This window comes from Xenopus laevis, chromosome 6L (assembly GCF_017654675.1).
Source record: "Xenopus laevis strain J_2021 chromosome 6L, Xenopus_laevis_v10.1, whole genome shotgun sequence".
In the NCBI taxonomy this organism is placed as follows: domain Eukaryota; kingdom Metazoa; phylum Chordata; class Amphibia; order Anura; family Pipidae; genus Xenopus; species Xenopus laevis.
This window is the reverse complement of record NC_054381.1, coordinates 100,084,085-100,102,261: the sequence shown is the minus strand read 5'-3', so window position 1 is coordinate 100,102,261 and position 18,177 is coordinate 100,084,085. Positions and strand designations below refer to the sequence as shown.

At 38.3% G+C, this 18,177-nt stretch overlaps 1 pseudogene; it reads right to left on the bottom strand.

The window, feature by feature from the left end:
- The window catches only part of LOC108718534, a 544,081-nt pseudogene that overhangs the window by 209,737 nt on the left and 316,167 nt on the right, over nucleotides 1-18,177 (bottom strand).

Below are 18,177 nucleotides of genomic sequence, written 5' to 3'. Positions count from 1 at the left end.
AACATTTTGTGCTTTTTACTAGCTAAATGAGACCATCAATAGCATTCATGGGGCAGTGCTCTGTTTGAGAAGTGTCTGCTGGTACAGAATACATTGCTCACACAAGCTTATACCCCCTAACATATGATTGTTTTAGTTCTGCAAAAAGCAAACAACCACAAGTTGACAGTACAGGTATGGGACCTGTTATCCAGAATCCTTGGGACCTGGGGTCTTCTGGATAACTGATCTTTCGGTAATTTGGATCTTCATACCTTCAGTCTACTAGACTTAAACATTAAATACACCCAATAGGCTGGTTTTGCTTTCAATAAGGATTAATTGTTGGGATCAAGTACAAGGTACAGTTTTATTATTACAGCGAAACAGAAAATCCTTTTTTAAAATTTGGATTATTTAGATAAAATGCAGTCTATGGGAGATGGACATTCCGTAATTCGGAGCTTTCTGGATAACGGGTTTTCCAGATAACAGATCCCATACCGGACAATGGCACAAGAGATATATGCTTCCCTGATAACCGCTCTCATACCCAAAAAGTGCATCCACCATTTATGCAGTTTTTGAAGGTTATGGTCGGTTACCAAGAAACTATTCAATCTTTATAGAACAATCCTACTATCCTTACAAAGGCTTATAACCTTATCTTAATATTCAGGAGATCAGTTCAAATGAGTGTCCTCCACCTTGGCTATATATAGTAAAACTTCAATTTTACATCCCCTGATTTTAAGTTTTCCTACTTTTTACATTGTACTTCTGTGGTCCCACCAATTTATCATGCATTTCAATGCAGTGATTCACACTGATTTTAAATAAAGTTTTCCGAGATAGTATAACAAAACTTTGCCCTGATGTTCCCAAAATGTACTATTTGTCCTCTGTGAATGTTATTATTACTGACATTAAGAAGTTTAAAGGAGAAGGAAAGGCTAGGTGCACTTGAGGGTGCCAAATGTTAGGCACCCCCAAGTGATTGCATTGACTTAACTGCAACCCCGGGCCGGTGCTCCTATCAGCAGAAAACTGCACCTGCCCGGGGTGAGCACCACAGAGTGATCATCCGTCTTCCTCTGTCTTCGCGCGGCTGCGCATGCACAGTAGAACGAAAAGCCAAACTTTAACTAAAAAGTTGGCTATTTTGTTCAACTGCGCATGCGTTTGCCCTGGGAAATTTGAAGATAGAAGAAGACGGAAGTGGATCGCTCCGTGGTGCTATACTAAATACTTACCAGACGCATTCTTTGTTTTGGTTCTGTCTGTAAATAGTCAGGTCCAATTACTCTGCACCACACAGTGCAGTCATGCACCAAACACTTATTGCTTTAGGTTGGTCATGTGACTGTCAGAGATGCCATGCACATGTCCCCCCAATAGTGTGACATTAATGCTGCAATGCTTAACCACTGTCAATAAGTAAATATTTTATTTCAAAGTAAAACGGACTCCTGTGCTTATATCCTTTGAGTACTTAAAGAATAAGAAGCATTTTCTAGGAGTTTACATTTTTTCCTGGTTCCCTGAAAAAATGTAAAAACTGTAAAATTCAAAATTAGCAATACAAAATCTGGAAGAGAAAAAAGTAAAAATGAAAGGGGAGATTCTCTGTAGCACAAGAAGGCAACTAATTAAAGTGATGATGATGCTAAGCAGATCAAAAGCTGAAAAGGGCATCAATCATTTGTAGGCAAATCCACTGATGTAATATATACCAGACCTGTGCAATAAGAATGAATGGTAGTGCACTGGTAATTGTAGTTGCTCAAATGCAGATATTACTCAATAATCATTGTTCTTACTTTGCAAAGCCGGTTTTTAAACTTTCTGGGAAATAGAGGAGTAATTCATTAATCTAAATAAAAAGTTCAATGCAGAAAAGTTCCATACAGCAAATATGAGACATGCCCTTAACCGGAAGGATCAAGGATTTCCTGACAATTCCAAATACATTCTATTTCAGTTGATATAATAAAGCTAATGTACCTACAGAATTAAAAAAATTTTAATTGTTAACGCTGAGTGGGCCAATTATTAAAAATAAGCACATGAGGACAATATATTAGCTCTTGCAGAAGCCCTGGTAGACACAATGACAATTAAGTATGGATGAGGTGCCTCACTCCTGCTCCCTCTTAGCTGAACTCCGCTGTGTTTGCCGTGCTGGCGTGTAACAGCAGCAGATGTTCAGGAGAGGGGCATGGAAAGTGTTAACAAGCACAGCTAGGGCGCATTTATTAAACCTACACTGATTCATTGGCCAGTCACTCTACAATTAGGGAAATCCCATTTTGTTTCCCCCCCACCCCACACTCTGTGCCAACACTGCAGGGAAATAAATTAACAGTGGTCTTCCCAAACAGATTGTGTTAAAACTGAAAAATTAAATGCCTGGTTAGACATTGGATTTAACAAATGTATGTGACTGGTCATTCGTTAACCTTTAACCACTTCAGGGTCTCCTTAACCCTCTTGCCAATTGAACCAGTTGCCAGAACAGCTGTGTTTCAATTGCTATTAAATATGCTAGTCATGGTTGGACTGGACCAGCACCCGCTCCCTGATCGGGCAAAACGGAAAAAAATAAAATATGTGCGGTACGCAGGATTTCGCACATGCGCACAGGCTCTGACGTTTGTGCAAGCCACGCAGGGCCCCTGAGGTTTGGAACCCGGTGGGTCCCAAATGCGCCAGTCCGACCCTGATGCTAGGATTCTGCTTTTAGGCGTTAAATGGGTTGTTTGCCCTTTAAATTAACTTTCAGTAAGGTTTAGAGAGTGATTTAGCTCTTTTTTCAGCAGGTCTCCAGTTTGCAATTTCAGCAGTCTGGTTGCTAGGACTCAAATGACCCCGAATAAGAGACTGGAATAAGAACAGGAGAAGGGCTGAATAGAAAGATGAGTAATAAAGCAATAACAATGCATTTGTAGCCTTACAGAGCACTTGTGACCCCCATTTGAAAGCTGAAAAGAAGGGAAATAATTCAAAAACTACCAAAAAATAAATAATAAAGATCAATTGAAAAGCTGCTTAGAATTAGCCATTCTAAAAACATACTGAAAGTTAACTTAAAGGTGAACCACCCCTTTACCAAATTCTGAAGACAGATTTATTTCATGATATTGGTTTTGAACCCATAGTTTTTGTAGGCCTTCATTTTCACTGACACTGAAAAGAATTCTAGGCTTATATGTGTGATGGAATTAACTCTCCTGAAGGCGCAGCTTATGGATGAATTCACATTCTCTGGAAGTTGTAAAAACAGCTTTGATCTGGAAAAGTTGCCAGTAAGAATTTATAGTCATGCTCTTGTTTTCACGTCTGCTCTCTGTCATTGTGCACGCTGACAAGAAAGGGTTAAATTAAAGGAATTGTTCAGTATAAAAATAAAAACTGGGTAAAATCAATATAATCAATTAGACATAAATGTAATGTATTTAGGCTGGAGTGACTGGATATATAACATAATAGCCAGAACACTACTTCCTGCTTTGCAGCTCTCTTGGTTTCCACTGATTGGTTACCAGGCAGGAACCATTCAGAGACTTGAAAGTGGCCAAATGGCTCATAACTGTTGCGTTTGAATCTGAGCTGAATGCTAAGCATCAATTGCAAACTCACTGAACAGTTATGTCCCATGTGGCCCCCTTCAAGTGACTGACTAACTCAGAGTTAGAGAGCTGAAAAACAGGAAGTTGTGATATGTTATGTTAGACATCCACTCACGCCAGCCTTTATACATTAAATTTTTGCCTAACTAACCATATTAGGAATATTTTTTATTTTGCATAGCCTATCTATTTTCCCTGTTTTTACTTTTACACTGAACTGTTCCTTTAAGACAAAGGTGTAGATGGGCCTTCCAGGCAAAGGTCTGGAAACTGGTGCAGCTGATAATTTTAAGTGACCTGCCGTAAATTAAACAACTAATACCGACAAATAAATTAACTAAATTTAAAAATTTACGCTACTGAACAAGGAGTCATTTCTCCCTAAGGAATTAGTTAGTTGATGCATTTTCTACTTCACCGAAAACTTTTAGAAGAATTGTAGATATCCAAGCCAGAGCATTCCCAGCAAGAGAGACCAGCTGCTAGAGTGGAGCCATGATACATGAAACCCATGATGATTGTGCAGGCAAGACTGATGAAAAGCTGGTACATTAAGTGTATTACATGCACGGGCAGGCACAAGGCATCCCTTATATAATGGCTGATAAGTGAGCAGAGAAATAGCTTCTAAGAGGGATACCTAAATCAGTTATAAAAGTCTTGTGTAAGTAATGACCTGTCACAATAAAAACACATCTATAATCTCCCATTACTTGCATTAAATTCTATTGGAGGTTCAGTTGTCTCCTTGATCTGTTTTCACAGAGGTAGAAAAATCAGCAGGATTATAAGGCACGGACACCACGCCCAGTACAGTACTGCTTAAATAAAGGCCTGGCTCCATATCACACTGTTAGCCACCCATCCAAACGGATAGCAGAAATATGTGACATCTAGGAAAATTTACGCATTCTACACATTGCCAACTGGAAAGGAAGATAAATAAATGCTCTTGCTAAAAAATGTACATCTGGAATATTATATTCCATTACATAGTAAAATATTTAGGCAAGCTTTAGCCAGAGATACTTTCTAATAGACAGCAATAGCAAAAGCACAGTCACTGTCACAATCATAATGTCCTTCACTATTCCTAATCAACAATCATTTCCCACTCATATGTACGGAGTACAGGAATGAGATCCTTTATCCGGAAACCCATGATTCAGAAAAGCTCCAAATCATGGGAAGACTATCTCACCGAGAGTCTATTTTAAAGCAAATAATTCAAATTTTTAAAATGTATTTCCCTTTTCTCTGTAATAATAAAACAGTACCTTGTACTTGATGGTAACTAAGCTGCATGAATCTAGACTGATGGCAAAACAATCCTACTGGGTATAAAGCAGGGCCAGAACTAGGGGGAAAGCAGAAGAGGCATGTGCCTAGGGCACAAGGGTATAGGGGGGCCAGGTACCTACCTCTTCTGAAGCCTTCCCCTAATTCGGGACTCTTGTGATCCCCCAACTGCAGCAGCAATTTGGCCTGTGCACTCTTACACTCTTACTCTTCTGTTTGTGCATGTGTATGAGGAGGCGCAGCATGATCGTCCGGTTTGCCTATGGTGCCCGGCCGACTTGGCCCGGCACTGGTTTAAAGGATTTTTAGCAGACTTAAGGCTGCTTTGGGGAGCCAATGATGGAAAGAGCTCTCATCTGGAAATCACCAGCTCCCAAACATCCCAGATAACAGATTCTATACAGGGCTGTACAGTATTTAGGTTTGGTGTGGGTTTGGCTTAAAATTTGGCTAACCATTGGGGGGTTACGATTGAGTGAGAGTCAGACTGTGGAAGTATACTCCTCCACTTCTCCTGTGTTGGAGAAAGAAGTAGCGTATAGAGTGAGATGAGGTATGGTGAGGGTCCTACCACAGCAACATTTTATGGGCTAGGGCTGGGTGTGGGTTAAGGTTTTTTTACGGATAAGGGTCAGATGCGGGTTGAGTTTTTCCAGACCCACACATCACTACTGCCCTAAGCACCAGACCACCCTGTTCCCTGACAAGAAGTGCATGAACAGCCAGTCCTGTTGTACTGTACATGTGCTGCTTGCTGAAGAACAGCAAGAGCCATGAGTATCCTGTAAATTATATCCTTATAATACACAAAAGCCATGAATATCCTGTAAATTATATCCTTATAAACGGTGAGTTCTGATGTCATCAGTTATAAACAGTGAGTTCTGATGTAATTTCTGTCACATGACTCATTGAAACTTGTGTATTATAATAAATAAAGTACCCCCAGTTGTAAAATATGAGGATATTAGAAGTTACCTCGGAGTTCCATGACCTTTATAAAAACACTCGGCCTTCGGCCTCGTGTTTTTATATGGTCATGAAACTCCTCGGTAACTTATAATATCCTTATATTTTACAAGAGGGGGTACTTTATTCACTATATGATACTCATGATGCGCATTGATGTCATTGGTTATAATCGGAGCTTAGTGATGTAATTTCTGTCACATGACTCACTCAAACTTGTGTACTATAATAAATAAAGTGCCCCCTATTGCAAAATATGAGGATATTAGAAGTCACCTCGGAGTTCAGCCTTGTGTTTTTATATGGTCATGGAACTTGGTAACTTATAATATCCTTATTTTACTTAAAGGAGAAGGAAAGGTTAAAACTAAGTAAGCCTTATCAGAAAGGTCCATCTAAATATACCAGTAAACCCCCAAAGTAATGCTGCTCTGAGTCCCCTGTCAAAAGAAACACTGCATTTCTTTCCTTCTATTGTGTACACATGGGCTTCTGTATCAGACTTCCTGCCTTCAGCTTAAACCTCATTGCCCTGGGCAAGAGCATGCTCAGTTTGCTCCTCTCCCCCCACCCCTCCCTTCTCTACTGTAATCTGAGCCCAGAGCAGGGAGAGACTCAGGCAGGAAGTGATGTCACACCACATTAATACTGCAGCTCCTATCCTAAACAAACAGAGAGTTTCTAGAGCTTTTTACTCAGGTATGGTAAAACATTCTACAGAATAAATATAGCATTCTAGCTTGCACTGTTGCAGCTAATCTATTGGCAATAAAATGCCTCCGTAGCTTTCCTTCTCCTTTAAAGGGATACTGTCATGTGAAAAAAAGTGTTTTTCAAAATGCATCAGTAAATAGTGCTGCTCCAATATTTTTCTCAAAAGAGCAAACAGATTTTGATCCGACAGTTGGATAAATGTAGTTGTTACTTGCGATTTCTCCTTCACTTCCGTTGCCATTAGAACATCAGACACGTCGCATGCGTTTAGTCGCATAGCGACGTGTCGGATCCAATCGCTTCGTCAAGTCCTACCCTAAAGCATGTCTATCCGTAAAAAACCGAGCAGTTACCAATAGTTATTTAGTGTTGGGGATCCTGAGAATCATGCTTTAGCAACATTTACACCGAGGCACAGAGCTTTTGTGCTCTTCTGCAGCCCATGTACTGTACATGTATCTCTTGTTGTCTCAAGTGCTTAACAGTTTTAAAAAGAATCTATCAAGTATATCTGACATTTGTCAGGAAAGATGTACCGATCTACCTGGTCGTTCTGACCTGCAGAGAGCATTGTGTTGGCATTCGGCTCATCTGTACAGAAATAATCGTCCTTCTGTGAAAACAGGGTTGTTGGACACACAAAAGGAAATCATGGCAGAGCAGAATATTTATGGTAAATACTTTCTTGTAGTTTGACTTACTGAAAAAACACCACCAAAAATAATCACACAGAGGGTGTAAAGGGAAAATAAATCCCTATTTTTTTCTATATGAGCTCACTAGGGCTCATGTAAAGGTGCTCTATAACCCTAAACCAGCAACAATAAACATACTTTTTCTGCCAACTGGCCAGTATTTTACCAGCCTGACCGGTAAAAACGATGCTTGACCCCAATGTTATTAATAGGGAAAAAATCTAAATATATAGAAATTCCGGTATTTTTTTCCAAAAAAGGTGGCAACCCCTACTTCCCTTTGATTTCTAGGGGAACTCAGTAGATCTAAGTCGACAAAATGAAACTTCTGGTCCTTTCAAGTTCCTTGCATTATAAATCCCCAAAACTGCAGAAATCAGTGTTGCAAAAGTAAAAGTGTGATTTTCTTTCCACAAACATTAATAAATCAGCACCCTACACAGTGCTGTGAAAATGTATTGTACAAGTATGAGGTCTATTACCAAGAAAGCTTGCGACCTGGGGTTATTATGTAATTTGGATCACTATACCTTAAGCTGACAAAAAACATTTAGACATCAAAAAATAAATAATTCGATTGTGTGATACCAACAAGGATTTATGCCGCTTAGAAATCAGCAAGTATTTTTTATTACATTGGCTCTTCTTACACGCGTGTATGTCAGGCAGCAAGGAGAAACCCACTATTCTCCCCAAAAATATTTGCTAAAGATCATGTGGACAAACCAGAAGGATACTGAATGTTTTGTGGACAGATGAAGCCAAAATATAAACTTTATAGCTATATGAGGTGTGTTACATTTGGAGAAAGTCTGTATTCCAGCATAAGAACCTTTTCCCCTCTGTGAAACATGGTGGTGAGAGTGTCCTGGTTTCAGACTGTTTTGCTGCATCTGGGCCTGGACAGCTTGCCATCATTGGGTGCAGGGCGACCATCAGGGAGGCACAGGGGGTTCTGCTGTACCAGGCCCGGGCCTGAAGGGGGGCCTGGCTGTGCTGCACTTTTCGAAATAGCCACGAAAAGACTCAAAGTCACAAAAACAGCAGAAGCTGAAGTCCTGAAGTGGCTAAAAGACTCGAAGTCGCGAAAACAGCCGAAATTGAAGTCCTGAAGCGGCGAAAAGTCACAAAGTCACGAAAACAGACGAAATTGAAGTCCTAAAGCAGCAAAAATACCCCATGTATTATTTTAATAATTTATAGGCACCTGCAACCAATGTTTTTTTTAAAAAAAATATTCTCTAGGGCCCCAATTTTTTTTTAACTTGTAAAGGGGGCCCTGGCACCAGTGTTTTGTTTTTAAAAAACTTTTAGGGGGCTCTGGTCACCAATAATTTTTTTTAACTTGTAGTGGGGCCCTGACCATCAATTTTTTTTTTTTTAAAAAAAACTTTTATGGGGGGCACTAGCGCCACAGTTTTTTTTACTTATAAGGGGGCCCTGACCACCAATAACTTTTTATAATTTGTGTGGGGGGGTTACCTTTTTTAGCGCTGATGTCTGTGTGATCTTTTAACTGTGTTGTGGAATGGGCGGGATCTGGGGGTGGGGCTTGTGGGCCAGGTGGGCGGGGCCCCTGAAAATTTTGTTGTATGGGGCCCTGTTATTTCTAATGGCAGCCCTGATTGGGTGCTCTGATCTGGAAATATATGATATGAGGCACCAGGGACTGCCCTAAATTCCTACCCATGACAGATACAAATATCTAGGTTTATGCCCAGGGCAAGAGGTGAAGTGTCACATGGGGTAACCCTGCCAATGGTAGAGCCAGTGAAGGTGCAATGGGATCCATGTACTGGGGCTCATCTGCCTGGGTCTTTCTTGCCACACTTTTCCCTTCAAAACTACCATATATTAAGTACCGCTTTAGAAAAATGTAAACAATAAAAAAATGAATGTCCCCAGTGTAATAAACTTTAGAACAAAAAAAAGAAAAAGAAAATCTGGTGGAAGCCTATCACCAGCACAATGCTTACTTGACCAACTTTAAACAAAAAAAAAAATAAACCTGCACATACGTGTGCTTCAAACACTTTCAGTTTGTGTTATTTGAACAAATATAAGAAAGGGCATCTATTGAGCAGTAAAACGTATGCCTTCCAGGGATGAAAGCTATTCTGAGGAATGTAAAAAACCACATCAATGCTTTGTTCCTTGGAATTTAAGAACCTTGAAGATGTAATTTTTCCTTTCTTTTCCCTCACCCTGATAGGAATAAGTTACTTTTCAGATGTTGTGGAAGAAAGCTTGGCTAATCTCGTCCAGCGCACAAGCAAACATACCTCTCTTAAAGAAAATCCACCACTCGTTTGAAGTCTGCGATGCAGTATTCTCTCTTCATGTCCATGAGCACACTGTCTGAAGCAGATTGTACAGGGATGTGCAAGAATGCATATACTCGTGGATGATTTAGGATCTTTGCCATTTCCTAAAAGAAAACATCATTTGCAATTATATCATAATAAATTGAACAAATACATGCCTAGTAGGAGTTCTTCCTATTGTAGACCACCATTTATTGAAGCGATATCTCAGACATAAGTCAACACAGACACACAAGAACATTCATATGTACTGTATTTCCACAGGAAATATTTTTGGCTTCTAAACTCAAAATGTGAACATGTCTGGAATATGTTATTAATATGTGTTTAAGGTTCATGCATGCATTCTGGCTGCACCCACTTACATTTTAGTTAACCTCAAATAAAGATGTACCACATTTTCTGCAATAAAAGGGAAAAAATCCTTCTAACTTCAAAAACATAACTGGACAAATCCCCAGAAGAACAATGTCTAGTATGTATTAATGGCAACAACTGTAAATCAGATATATTAGATATAATGAAAGAGCTAGATGCAATCTATTGAGGAACAATTTTGCTCATTACATAGATAAATGATAGCTACCTCGTAGATAGATAAATATCTTTTAGATAGATACCTAGTAGATACATAGATAGATACCGGATTGATAGATAGATAGATAAATGAGAGAGAGATGATAGATAGATAGATAGATAGATAGATAGATAGATAGATAGATAGATAGATAGATAAATGAGAGAGAGAGAGAGAGAGAGAGAGAGAGAGATACTGTAGAGAGAGAGAGAGAGAGAGAGAGAGAGAGAGAGAGATACTGTAGAGAGAGAGAGAGAGATACTGTAGAGAGAGAGAGAGAGAGAGATACTGTAGAGAGAGAGAGAGAGAGAGATACTGTAGAGAGAGAGAGAGATACTGTAGAGAGAGAGAGAGAGAGAGAGAGAGAGAGATACTGTAGAGAGAGAGAGAGAGAGAGAGAGATACTGTAGAGAGAGAGAGAGATACTGTAGAGAGAGAGAGAGAGAGAGAGAGATACTGTAGAGAGAGAGAGAGAGAGAGAGAGAGAGAGAGAGAGATACTGTAGAGAGAGAGAGAGAGAGAGAGAGAGAGAGAGAGAGAGAGAGAGAGAGAAAGATAGATGAGAGATAGACATGAGAGAGAGAGAAAGAAAGATAGATAGATGAGAGATAGATATGAGAGAGAGAGAGAGAGAGAGAGGGAGATAGACAGATAGACAGACAGACAGACAGACAGATAGATAGATAGATGATAGATAGATAATATATAAATGAGAGAGAGAGAGATGATAGATAGATAGATAGATAGATGACAGATGATAGATTAGATAGATAGATAGATAGATAGATAGATAGATAGATAGATAGATAGATAGATAGATAGATAGACAAATCGACTTAGACCTCCTTTCCTCTGTAGATGAATTGTGGCCAAAAACCCTGCAAAGTGAAAGTATTTGGGGGTTATTTAATTAAAGGTACTAAGTTTGCCCAGGAGTAGTAACCAACAGCAAGTAGAATTTACTGGTCACCTGTTCAAAAGCAAACATCTTATAGGTTGCTATGGGTTACTGTTCCTGGGCAAACTTTATTAAATATGGCAGTTTGTCTTTTAACATACATTTTGTATCTAAGATATGTTGTAACATTGCAGGTCAAGCTGAACAATCCATTATAGGCTTCGGAGTTGCATTTCTAAAAGTTTGGCATCCTTGATTTCAAATTAAGTATCACACATTCTTTCCTTGCAAGAGTAACCAGGTATTAAAGGGGAACAACCATCGCTACAAAAAAATCAAGTAATGTAGTGGATGTTTGATCTTTTTTTTTTTTTGCGAAACGTGAATTTTTCTTCATGCAGTTTTTTAACTACATTTTCCCATTAGATCATATGTACAGTATTGCTAAGTCTAAATATATAATCAGACCAGAACAGAGAGTAGAAAAAAAGAATGGGTTAAGTTGTGACTGAAGTTTTAACCGCCCACACATAGGGACTAGAAAAAAACCCAGGCTGGCAAAGCAAGGAACTCCAGTTACCATGTATTTTGTGCTTTGCTATCTCCCCTGCTTATAAAGTTGTCATTACCAAATATGAATGGAATGCTTTCAGACAAACAACTCCTAATGCCCCAGTGTGACTCTCACACAAAAGTCTACTATCACCATTCCAGTAGCTACAGCATTTTTACTTAAAATGTGCTGAAAGTTAACAGGGAGTTATACTGACAGATATATATAGGCACATGCCCGACTGTTATATCCCACGGTCTGAGCAAAAATATTTGGTTCATAGATAAACATTTCAAACTGATAACTGCACAAATGAAAGTCGTTTATCACATTTTACAGGTATTTTTGACGTCACTTTAATAATTCAATCAGCCCCCCCTGTACTCGCTTGAATAGGCAGAATAAACTAGTATATTGGTCAATGTTTACTTTAGTTATTTATATATATATATATATATATATATATATATATATATATACAGATGAAGCCACTTGGATTTGTGAGTTAAATGCGTCATGACTCAGAGTTAATTGAAGAAACTGTGTTATCTAAAGTTATCTTAACTCATTTAATGCATTTAACCTTTTCATTAGCATACCAAAGCACCATTGTTCACAATGGTGAATGCTTTAATTAGATGGGATGTTGTGACACAGTTTTCTGTGTTAAATGAGATAAATGGGATATCTGTGTTTAGTTATTCTGTGTCAAACAGACAAACCAAAGTGGCTGCATCTGTATATATATATATATATATATATATATATATATATATTCAAAGCAGTAGAACAATTATATATGACCAGGCAAACTTATATCTGCCCCATGCAGTTCTTCAGCAGCAAACAGACATTATTATGCAAGAAATATTGCGCTAGTGGGAGAAGATGTCTTATTCCTTTAGGAGAAAATAGTATCTCTACTCCTGCACTCCTCAGAGCTTATATGGGTTAAAAGCACTTTAGGCAGCGTAAAAATCATCATAAAGCCAGTCAATATTGAGCCTCATCTCTTGGTCAGAATCTGCTTCTCTAGTTATGAAGTATGTCCCCAGCTGATAATCTTGGCTTTAGGCAAATCTAAGCATGCATCACTGCTGTCATGCCCTCACTGCCTTTTAAACATTAATGCTTATCTGTGCAATAGAAAATGTTGTTTGAAGCAAATGTAGGCAGGCAGGTAACCATCAAAAAAAATATACAAGCCAATTGCTTTATCAACCATTCTGGGAGGTACATGAGACACTAGAAATCAGCCCACATGTTTAAGAAAAAAATTGACTAGGTGAGTATCAATCCATATGTTCACATAACTGACCCTTGCTTAAACTGATGTCAGCCCGAATCCATTTGATTCCTTAAAGCTGTCATCCGATAAGTCCTTGAAGTATACTATAAGACTACACATACCTTTCTTCTAAAAGCAGGGTGGTATGGCCCTAGGGCAAAACAGGCTGTGAAGCCTCATTACATATAGAGGATAAGCAATGTTGGATTGGGAGAAGTCAGGGCCCACTAGTGCTGCCTTTTCAGGGGCCTGCACACACCCACTCCTAGCCCTCGACTCCCCCCCCCCACCAACTTCATGGCCAGCCTTTGGCAGCTACCCTTCTCCACCCTGCTCCGACCAGCATGACCTGCAATCGTTCAGTGTGGGGAAAAATCGCCAGCCAGGCTGGATTGGATCTGGGCTGTCCACGATGGCCTTTATGTTGTTGTTGAACTGAATAATGACTACTATTCATATATACTACACAATGATTACACATTCATATATAATTCTTAAGTCTCTAATGGAAAGTCTTCTAACCAAACAAAAATGTTACCCTCCTCACCTGGGTGAACAGCTCCTCGGTCCACCCTCTGCTTTGGTAATAGCACATGCACAAAAAGATGAAGGTCCACAGGTTGGCCAACACACTAGTTGCCATCTTGTCCTACTATACTGTACTTACTCACTAGGGTTGCCACTTTATTACTTTTTGTATTATAAAGAGTTCCATATTCTCCCTATGAAAAACTGCTTAGACAATATAGATATAAATAGATTTGGACTTTGGAAAAGGACTGCCATGATAAATAATATACATAAAAAACAGGCAAAATTGTGAGTTATGGCTCCCAAGAACCTCACCCAGGTAATTTGTCATGCTTACAAAAACTGGACACATCTCAGTGCAGTAGCAATATGCTCCCAGGCAACATATCTGACCCTCCTTTAATAGGCTGACCTTGCACTAATGACTGATTTACATCAGTGCCAAAGGCTTTCTGCTTAACCATGTTTTTAAACAAAATACACAAACTCAATTATACATTTCTCCTAAATGTTTCCTTTTTACTAGGACTAATTAAATTGTAAACAAAAAGGCACATTTTAAGAAGAAAAGAAACAGCAAAGCACTGTGAAGGCCTAGAAATCCATGTTCGGTGCAAAATTCTTCTCATTACATGTGGAACTCTTCTAGGAAAATTCTGACATTATGAGAAATGATAATTCAGATGAAGTACATGCTATCAGGTAGGATATTAAATCGACATACCACAACTATATGTTGCATTATCATTAAAGAGCATGTTCTGTGAATGGTGCTTAGTCAACTAGTTTCTCAAAGGCACAACATTTAACTGAGCTGTACTATCTGTCTATGCTACAATTTTATAACGGGTACAGCCACCATCATGGTGATATACTAGGATGTGCCTAAAAAATGAAGTGACCACTTAACACCCTGTATTTAAAGTGACCCAATTATCAATAGATATGAAATCAGGGTCCTCAAATATTTAGAATATGAGAGGAGTCCTTTGAATTAGCACCTAAAGGTCAACATTTAAAAAAATGTTTTGGGTAAAAGCAAGATGCCTATATAAATAACTTAGCACAGTAGGTTAGATAACAATTCTTCAGTTCACATGATACTGAAATAACATGGTGATGCTACCAGTACAAGCAAACCCAAAGACCTCAGGGAGATGTAGAGCTGCAGCTTGCACGTTATTTACTAACAGAAGTGGGCATGGCTTGGTGTAGTAAGTCATTAGTTATTGCAATTATGTTCATGACACTTTCTGTGGAGAATGAAAAGAATCACTGGGGAAATGCTGTTACAAGCAAAATGTCCAAAATTAGAAAATGTGGAAAAAAACTAATCTGAAAAAACTAGCAGGTTGTTGAACAAAGCCACCACATTATATGTAGGACTGAAGACAAAGAGAACATGGCATAAAAAGGTACAGAAAATGGTACAGAAAATGGTACAGAAAATGCACTAGTGGAATGCTTAAGGGAGGGATTACATGTAGAAATTACATGGAAAAGGCACATATGTAAACTGGGTGTCATTAAGAGGAGTTGAACTTGGACTAGAACTTGATTGAGAAGTTTGATGTAAGTGCTGCTATACAATACCTTGCGTGAGCATGAAGTCTTTCTACTGGTTAGTTTAAAAGCTAATGCCATCTCTATTTTGTAGTTGTTTCTAAATGAGGCCAAATGCCAAACAGAATGTGAAATAGGAATTTTGCTTTGTCTAGAACACTACTAGTGCCTATTGAAACAATAAATACAATGGTAAATATCAGAACTTCCAACACAATTCTCATTCAACGTTTGCCATGTTTCAGACTAAATAACCTAATACTCATACACAGATCCTGTTCAACTGATACGTTCAAGTAGAAAGTTTATGGTTGACAAGAGGGCCCCAGGTGGAGTGTCCTGTTATAAAACATGCATAGCTGACAAGACCTATAGTACCCAAAATCAGGACCTACAAGAACATCTTGAGCTGGTGGCTAACAAACCAAATTTCTACCCACAGGCAACTCAGTAGATCAATTAAGTGGACACGCTCACAATCATTTGTATTTGAAATAAAAATACGGTTTTATTGAGTTAAATATAACAATAGTAATTATCTCACAAAGCAGTATCATTTAGTTACACTTCTAATGAATGTAGTTGGTTTCTGACAGTGCAGGTGCTTTGGAAAATCTTGACTGCAAAACTTTACTATAAACACAGAATCATGGGACTTGCCATACTGAATAACTGAGGATTGGTATTGTTCCCCAAAAAGTTGTACAGAAGCCTGTAAATAAATTTTGTTCCCTAGGTCCATGTTGCTCCATAGTTCCAAAATTTTTTATATACAGACTGAGCAAAAAGTGGCTTGGTTTATGGGACTCCCAGCACCATTCTATTAAATAGAGCGGGCATTACTCTTTTAAACAGTGAAGCATATGATTAACTTTACTATAAGGAGATCTCTCATCAGTAATGTCTGGATACATCTCTACTAACTAACCTAAACACAGACTAAAAAGTCTTCTCATTTGTCATTGAAAAGTCAGAAAGTAGTAATAGGTAAAGGGCACAGAGATTTGTAATGGCCAAACAAGGTCAGCAACTGCATGCGGCACAATATTGTTGAGATACTAATTCAATTCCTTATGACTTATTTGACCACCCTCATAATAGGAAATACTATATAAAACCCACTACCCTATTTTTTTCCTGCAGTAATCACATTTGCGGATATAACTCAGAGAGAGGTCACTTTAATCTACAAATGTCAGGGGTAAGCTTTAAACAAAGTCATCTGCAAAGCCACATTTTGTCAGGATTAGCATAACACAACAAACATATTCATATTTGCCTTGAAAAAATAATTAAAAAAAAAAAACATACAGAACAAAGTAGAGGACCCTTTAACCTAGCAGTTGGGTGAAGGCACCAACATCATTCTAAACCTATTAACTACTGTTGCAACCCAATTGGTAAATATTAGTTACTCTAAAAACACACTGTAATATAGGGACGTCTTGTATCAGATTAAAGTACATCCACTGATAGAGTTTTAGTCCTATGCATTTAATAATGGTAAAACTGTGAAATTGTACAGCCTAGAGAACGGAGGGATTAAAACCTAAATTAAAGCAGTTTAACTTCAATATATTTAAGCATTGCCTTGAAACATTAAAAAAAAAGTAGCTCAATAGAGGCATATATTTCTTTTATTTATCTTATAAATATCACATATGCTTTGTATCCATTTTAGTACACAGGCTAAATTTTGTGCCAGCCTCTTTTTTGACTCTGACACCCCCTGAGGGAATTTTTTTCCTGAGTTTAAATGAACTAATGTTCCAATGAAATCTAACAAAGCAGACGCAACGGAATCTAACAAAGCAGACCCAATGGCAATCACACACAAGCAAATAAGAATTTTGCCACTGTGAGATAAGGTCAGAGGCACATGTTTCTAGCTTCATACAGAATGGAAATCATACAGAAATATGGCTCTTTATTCAGTACAACATTTGTTGGAATGACTGAACACTGCTGCTTAGTTAATATTAATAAATACAAATAAATAATTGAGTTAAAATGCAGAAATTATTGCTGTGAATTCGATAGATGTGAGAAATACTATGATAAAAATATAGCACACACTTAAAATGAGTTCATTTAATGATAATTCTTTTTCAATTCATATTCCTGCGGCTGGCAGCATCACAAACAAAATCTGCCATACCTGGGAATAAAGAATAACAAAAACGGGATTTGTGTAGTTATTGGTTTTAAAAAAGGATTGCTCGGAGTCTTTGTAAAATGGGCATAAAGCAGATCAGCAGAGAAATCATTAAGCATTTTCCAGCGTGCTCTAGAAACAACCTGTATATGGTGACAGAGAAGGTTCAGTAAATATTAAAGCATTTCAAAGTAAAAAAGAAAGAAAGTTTGTTAGGCCATAATCCTAACCAAGGGGCACATAATCCAGCATGGTCTGCTTGAATAGTGACAGATATGTATTTTAATAAGAATCATCTGCTACGAGCATTGGTAGATCGCCAAAAAACAGCCGAACATGGATAAAAGAAGAGAGTACAGCGAATAATGTGAAGCATATGTATCCTGTATATATGTATTGTCGACTGTAAATACACTCTTTGTACAACAGCTCCATTGTTAGAATAACAGAAGCAGACTTGCCCATTTTTCCTCCATGGAATAGGGATGTGTATTTACTTTTATCAAGGTACAATAATTGCAGTCCCCGTTGTTCAATTTGTTTCTTAGTTTTAAAGGCCTAGCGCTTGCACAAAAAGCTTTCCATTGAATTTGCCATTGAAGTTAAAACTGTTGCACATAATAGCATGCAATCTGCACACACTCAGGGACAGTCGCTAAGCAGCTGGCCAAAGAATGCTCCCATTTCGTGCCTAGTAACCCGCCTCGTGCTGGGGAAGCCCTGAGTGCCTTGACTGCTAATGCACAAGCGCTTATTCAAATGAAAATTCCTCTCTTTTACTTATGGATCTTTGTTTTTAAATATACCTTGAAAAGACAGGCGAGAGCTTAATAAAAATGACAGAATGAAACAAAGAGACGTGTCTATGTATTAAAATGATGGAGCTAATCTGGCCAATTTTTGTTCTAACCAGTGACAAAACACTTCAATTTACTTTATGTCTAAACAGTACTTCTACAGTTTCATTTATCATTGTAAAAATGCAACATCAAAATGTCTGTCT